The sequence below is a fragment of the Mus caroli genome, chromosome 11 (assembly GCF_900094665.2).
Source record: "Mus caroli chromosome 11, CAROLI_EIJ_v1.1, whole genome shotgun sequence".
Lineage (NCBI taxonomy): Eukaryota > Metazoa > Chordata > Mammalia > Rodentia > Muridae > Mus > Mus caroli.
Window position 1 is genome coordinate 99,693,725 of NC_034580.1, and position 7,077 is coordinate 99,700,801.

The window sequence follows — 7,077 nt, forward strand, 5'->3', positions numbered from 1 at the left end:
TTTTGACTTCCCTAGGCCCGTTCTGCACACCACTTTCCCTCCAGGGTTCCCATAGCCCCCTTTCCTCCTTTTGTTAAAATCCACTATATATGTCAGTAATCCCAGAACTCAGGAGGCTGGAGCAGAGAGATCATGAATTCAAGGATGAAATGAAAAAAAAACAAAACAAAACTCATCAGCCTTTTTTTTAAATCACTTTATTTTATAGTATGTAATCTATTCATATGGTTTGTGATTTCAGCGAAATGACAGGGGACCCTGTGGAAGCTGAGGCTCTGCCAGCCTCCTCCCCAGCCAGAGTTCTGTGGCCCCAGGTGCCAGGCTGTCATTTTGATTACACTGGTTAGTCTTGATTTGTTTATCTGTCTCAGTTCCTCAAGAGAAGGAATCGAGCTTGTCCCATTGACGGCTTCATCCCTCATACCCAGCACAAAATAAGCACACCACGTATGCCATCTGTTCGTCTGTTTATTCATCCACCCATCTGATAGACTCATAGAGGGAGAGACTGAGGCTGGGGGGATCATAGGACACCCTTGCTGCCATCCTCAGCTGTAAAGAAGATTCAAGGCCGGCCTGGGCTACATGACACGTTTTTTGGTTTGTTTGTTTGTTTTTTAATGAATGAGGCTCTGCGAAAGTAACTTACCTGCTTCACTCTAACTCCCAAGTCTATGCTCCCTGAGGAGTGTTTATCTGACTACGAAACCTATCCCAGCCAGGTATGTGGTGCACACCTTTAGTCCCTGTGCTTAGGAGGCAGAGACAGGCAGATCCATAAGTTCAAAGGCAGCCTGATCTACTGAGTGAGTTCCAAGGCAGTCAAGGCTATACAGAGAAACCTTGTCTCAAAAAAAACAAACAACAACAACAAAAACAAAAACCCTGCTGGGCGGTGGTGGCATATGCCTTTAATCCCAGCACTTGGGAGGCAGAGGCAGGAGGATTTCTGAGTTTGAGGCCAGCCTGATCTACGAAGTGAGTTCCAGGACAGCCAGGGCTATACAGAGAAATCCTGTCTTAAAAAAAACAAAAATGAAAACCCTGCCCCATCCTCTGGAACATTTGGTCATCCCCTGTGAACTAGACTCTGATTTCACTCTTTAAGTGTGACTTTTAAATTAGGAATGTCACAGTACCCTTCACTGATTACTATAATGTGGAGAGATAGACTATTACATCGCCAAAGGCCTCTGGGACTGCCTTATCCACACCACATTTCAAAGGTGCCACAACATAGTATACTAAAGATGCCGTAGCTGCAGCCAGGCACCTTCAGGGCCTCCCTCTCCCGTCATCTCGTGGTCTCTGGAGCTGTGAGATCTTCTCTGGCTTAACCCCTTCCTGGAGAGGTCTCTGTGCAAGAGACACAGGTGCCAAAGCTCTGGGCTAACACTAAGGCTCAAGGCCAGTAAATCAGGGGAGCCAAAGGATGAAGGCTTCCAGACTAGCTCTGTCCCAGGCCAAGTAGTAAGTGCACCTTCCCGTAGGTCCTCTGAAGGACCTGTGGAAGGGGCAAAGGGGAGTCAATAAATCCTATGGAGGCAAGAAAGGCCGAGAAGCAGAGACAACTTGAATGGGGTGTCTCTCCTCCCCTGTGTCATCGCTGCTAGGGGCCCAGCAAGCTGCTTTCTATAGCAACACTCCCACCCCAGTGTGGGCACTTCAGGCTCAAGTTTTGGCCTGGCCTTGCTCCTGGTGCTGGAAAGGGAAGCAAGAGGGAGCAAAGGGAAAGGAAGGGGGAAGGGACAAGGACAGGGAACATGGGCAGTGAAGAGCCAGCATGTCAGGTGGGAACAGGGTGTCAGGTGGGAACAGGATGCCTGGTTTGCCTGGATGCTGCTAAGAGTTAGTGTGGGTAGAAAGACAGTATGGAGAAGATTCACACGAGTGCATGCATATGTTTGCCCTTTTAGTTATTCACCTTTTACAACGGAGAATGCCAATATGGAGAGACAATTGCTCACTGAGACATGTGCAAAAATGCTAAGAAATTAGAAGAGAGAGAGGGAGGGAAGGAGGGAAAGAGAGAGAGAGAGAGACAGAGAGAGAGAGAGACAGAGAGAGAGACAGAGAGAGAGAGAGACAGAGAGAGAGAGAGACAGAGAGAGAAATGAGTGATGGAAAAGATAGACAGAGACAGGAGCATTCCTGAGCTCACTGGCCAGTCACTTCAGCAGAAGCAAAGAGACCCAGGCACAGTAAGAGACGCTGCCTCAAAAAATGAGGTTTGGGCCTCCACATGCAAGTGAATGCTTGTGCATGCTCATCCACCCGTGTGCCCCCCTCACTCACACACATAAAAATGGGAAAATAAGATGGAGGGCAACTGAGGAAGACATGATGTTGACCTCTGACCCTCACGTGCATGGGTACATGCGTACATTTTCATAAAACATTACACACATACACATGTACAAAAAATTATTATTATTATTTTAAAATTATTATAAAGGGCAATATTTTAAAATATTAGAAACGTGCTGCAGAGATGGTGCCGGTCATGGAAGTAGGTACATTTCACTGGAGATGCTTAAACCAAGACCAGAACCGAATACAGAAGCAGTTGCTCTCTAGGGCGCCTCTAGTGGCCATTTGTTGCCATCACTGGTTTGAGCCCTAGCCTTGTCACACAATATTGCTGTGTGACCTCAGGGGAGTGATCATGCCCAGCTTTTTCAGCCGAGGTAGGGATGATTCCAACTTGGAAGGTTACCATAACCTGCGAACACAATAATGTACCAGCGGGGCACCTTGCAAGGCGCTTGGCATCTGCACAGAGCATGCTCAGAGTCACATCTTGTTGCTACTGTCAGCCGTAGCCACAGCAGCAGCTTCACCAATAGCTTCACCCGAAGACTAGACAGGCCTCTAGTCTTCCAGCTGGAGAAGAGCTGAGGCCGTTCGCCAGCGTCCCCCAGCCCTGGCCCCCCAGCCCTTGGAGAAACATGAGAAGCCGTGCTTGAGGATCTTATGTATGCCCCCCCTTAATCCTTCCTGAACTTGGGGTGGGGGTGGGGTGGGGGCGGCACCACTACCACACCTGCCTGACTCTGACAGTCCCGCCTCTGGGCAGAGAAAGCAATTTCAGAAATGACATGTTGCCAACAAGCAGAAATCAGTTTGTGAATTAAAATGTGTCGGCGTCAGGTGACCTCAGGCTCAGAGGGCTGGCTGAATGAAGACAGCTGGGATTAGAGGCTGTCAGCCAAAGGAGGGGCTGCCGAGGAAGGGTGCTGAGACCCGGGGCTACCGTTACTCTCCAGAGCCCTTGGCTGCCCTGGACTTGTTCAGACAGCAAGGCAGGAATCCGGACACTGGGCCAGGTCTGCCATGCATCTGACTAGCCCCTCTTTCTCAACTAGCCACTCTTTAAGGTGAAGGCTAGTGGGGATGGGGGCGGCATGGGTCTGGCTTGGTTCCCTAGTGCCAGCTCCAGTATAAACACACTAATATTAGGGCCTGAGAGAACTGGGGAGGAGCATGGGTTCCATAGCCCCGGGGGTATTTAGGAGGGGTGAGTGAGGAGGAAAGAGACAGAAGGCAACCAGCTTGCGCTCTGCAGGAATGCGAGCAGAGAAAAGAGCCCTGCAAGGGTGGAGGAAGGTGCTAGCAACTAACTGCCTTGAGTGTTCGCAGCTCCCTGATGCTCTTTCTGGTGCTCCAGGTCCTGGCTCGGCCATCTCTGCATTCCTAAGGCAGAGAGAAGCTTCAGCCCTGTTCTTCATTGCGGGACCTTGCAAAGGCATGGAAAATTTCTAAAATTCTAAATTCAGTCTCTTAACAGTCGTGTCCAATCTGTTGGCTGCATACACCCCAGAATGACTATCAGTATTTCCCCCAGCTGGCGATGAAGCACGTGGGGAGATTGCTCTGTGCATCTTCAGGATGCTGGGAAGTAAAGAAGTTGACTTTGGGGGCATCTCAGTAGCTTAAGGATTTAAGGTCACCATGGTGATGGGCACCAGCCTGAAGTCTCTCGAGTGGGACACAAGCTGATGGAGAGCAAGCCTGGCTCCTGGGTTTAGGGAGCTGTGTCCTTGGCACAGCATCCCAGCAGTTCTCCCTGTCTTCTGCACCTGCTACTGAAATCCCTTTGGGAATTCTTGCCCCATCCAGGACAAAGTCATCTAAGAAACTGGGAAGATTCCAGAGGAACGGGCTCAACTTCAGACATGAGAAAGGACCAAATCTTGGCCCTGACAACTCGGTCAACAAGTACTTCAGCTTCCCTGAACCTCAGTTTTCTAAATCCGTAAAATGGGAGGGGTAGTTTGTTTTGTTTTCTTTTCTTTTGCCCCACGGCGTGACTGTGGCGTCGAAGAAGAATGTCACACTAGAAGGGGAGAATGGAAAGCCCTTCCTTCATTATAAAAGGTCAGCTAAGGGCTGGGGAGGTGGCTCTGTCAGCCAAGTGCTTGCCATGCAAACACGATGACCTGAGTTCAATCCCCAGAGCCCACACTTAACCTCTCAGGAGCAGTGTGTCTTGTCTTCCTGGCACTGGAAGGTCCCTGTGACTTGGTGACTAGCCAGCCTGGCCTACTTGGTGAGACCATCTCAAGCAACAAGGTGAATGAATAGCTCCTGAAGAATGACATTTGAGGTTGTCCCCTGGCCTAAATGCATATGCATGTGCACGCTTGTGCACATTGGGTAAAAATGTCATTAGGGCTGGCAACGTGGCTCAGTGGGTAAAGGCACTTCCTGTCAAATCCGATGGCCTGAGTTTGAACCCTGAGATCCACCTGATGGAGGGAGAGACCCACCACCTGCAAATGGTACCCTGGCCTCCACATATATCCACCCCACTACACACATACAAATAAATAATTTTTTTTGAGACAGGGTCTCTCTGATAGCCCTGGTTATCCTGGAACTGGCTTTATAGACCAGGCTGGCTTTGAACTCAGAGATCTGCCTACCCTGCCTCTGCCTACCTAGTGGCAGGATTAAAGGCATGTACCACCACCCAGCTAATAAATGTAATTTTAATAATTGATTTTTTATTTATGTGTATGTGTGCCTGCCTATCTGTATATGCACCATATGCTGCAAGTACCCTCAGAGGCCAGAAGATAGGCTGGATCCCTGGAGCTGGAGTTACAGGCTGTTGTGAACGTCCCTATGTGAGTACTGGGAACTGGGAGCCAAAGTTAGGTCCTCTGTAAAAAGCAAGTGCTCATAACCACTGAGTCCCCCCCCACACTCTGTGTGTGTGTGTGTGTGTGTGTGTGTGTGTGTGTGTGTGTTCACAATAATGTAATTTTTGAAAAATGTTACCAGACATCCCAAGAGTCCCACAGCCTTGAGCCACCTCCTCTCAGAAGAATTGTGAACTTCAAAGGGAAAATGGTAGCTTCTCACTGGGGAGCACTGGCAGAAGCCACACAGTGAAGTGACAAGAGTGGAGCATCACCAGCCATGAGCAGAGCATCCGCTGGCAGCTCCTGACAGCATGGACAAGGAGAGGCACACACCACCCATGAAGCGTGGTGGAGGAAGTTAGCCTGCACCATGGGTTAGGCGACAATCACACCTCAGCTGGGAGATGGAGACAAGCAAGCAGCTTTAGTGTTGGTATGTAGGAGGAGGAATGATCAGGGTCACCAGGAGCAAGCAGGCAGGGAGTGCACTCTAGAGGACAAGGCTGTGGAAACCCTACTCGGAGTACAGTGCCCGAGTCTTGAGTGTATGCGGGAACAGGAAAGCTGTGCTATAAGTGACACTTGAGGTCCATCTGAAGAAGTGTGAGAACAGATGGTGTCCTAGATGGTATCACAGCTCTCAGATGTGATGCTGGTCTTGGGCGAGCTGGGAATATTGGAGTATCTTGGTGACTGCAAATTTGCAAATGAGTTGACAAAATAAACACACACACACACACACACACACACACACACGCAAACACACTCACGCACACAAGTGCAGGAAAGGATGTTCATCTGTATATTTATTTATTTTGGTGTGTTTGTGTGAGGGGCTGTGTCTTAGTTAGGGTTTCTATTCCTGCACAAACATCATAACCAAGAAGCAGTTGGGGAGGAAAGGGTTTATTCAGCTTACACGTCCACACTGCTGTTCATCACCAAAGGAAGTCAGGACTGGAACTCAAGCAGGTCAGGAAGCAGGAGCTGATACAGAGGCCATGGAGGGATGTTACTTACTGGCTTGCTTTGGGGATTACAGTTAAGTGATTGGATAAATCTCAGAAGAAACTTTGAACTTTGGACTTTTAACATTGTTGAGACTGTTATTGACTATGGGGACTTTTGAAGTTGGACTAAATGTATTTTTGCATTGTATTATGTTTAGGTATGGCCCCCATGGACTCATATGTTACAAGCCTATGGGGGCCAGGGAGTGGAATGTGATGACTTGTATATGTATGGCTCAGGGAGTGGCATTATTAGAAGGTGTGGCCTTGTCGGGGTAGGTGTGTCACTATGGGTGTGGGCTTTAAGACCCTCATTCTAGCTGTCTGGAAGCCAGTCTTCTAGAAGCCTTCAGATGAAGATTTAGAACTCTCAGCTGTGCTGCACCACACCTGCCTGGATGCTGCCATGCTTCCGTCTTGATGATAATAAACTGAACCTCTGAACCTGTAAGCCAGCTCTAATTAAATGTTGTCCTTTATAAGACTTGCATTGGTCATGGTGTCTGTTCACAGCAGTAAAACCCTAAGACAGGAGGCACATATGAGTGAAGGGACCAGAGCGGGACATTGGGTGTCTTCCTCTATCACTTGTTGTCTTAAGACAGGGTCTCTCCCTGAACCAGAATCACCATTTCAGCTAAGCTAGTTGGACAGAGAACCCCAGGATCTGCCTATCTCCATGCCTCCCCCAATACTGGGGTTTTAGACACATGGCACTATGTCCAGCTTTTAAGTGGGTACTGGAGATTAGAATTCAGGTCTTCATTCTTGCACAGCACATGCTCTTACTCACTGAGCCATCTCCTCCACCAAGACTAAGAGTTCTGTTTTGTTTTTTAAAGGGAGGATATCCTGGGTAGGAATTCCTCTAGTGATTTCACTCAACAAGCCCTGGTCCCCTAGTTCCGTAGAAAGAATGG

The 7,077-nt window shown here is 48.8% G+C and overlaps 1 long non-coding RNA gene across 1 annotated transcript in view; it reads left to right on the plus strand.

Moving 5' to 3' along the window:
• The window catches only part of LOC110305348, a 28,865-nt gene extending 22,228 nt beyond the window's left edge, over positions 1-6,637 (plus strand). Inside the window, exon 3 of the long non-coding RNA XR_002379150.1 lies at positions 3,788-6,637. This is a non-coding gene — a long non-coding RNA (uncharacterized LOC110305348). The remainder of the gene's footprint in view (positions 1-3,787) is intronic.
• The last annotated feature ends 440 nt before the right edge of the window (positions 6,638-7,077 follow it).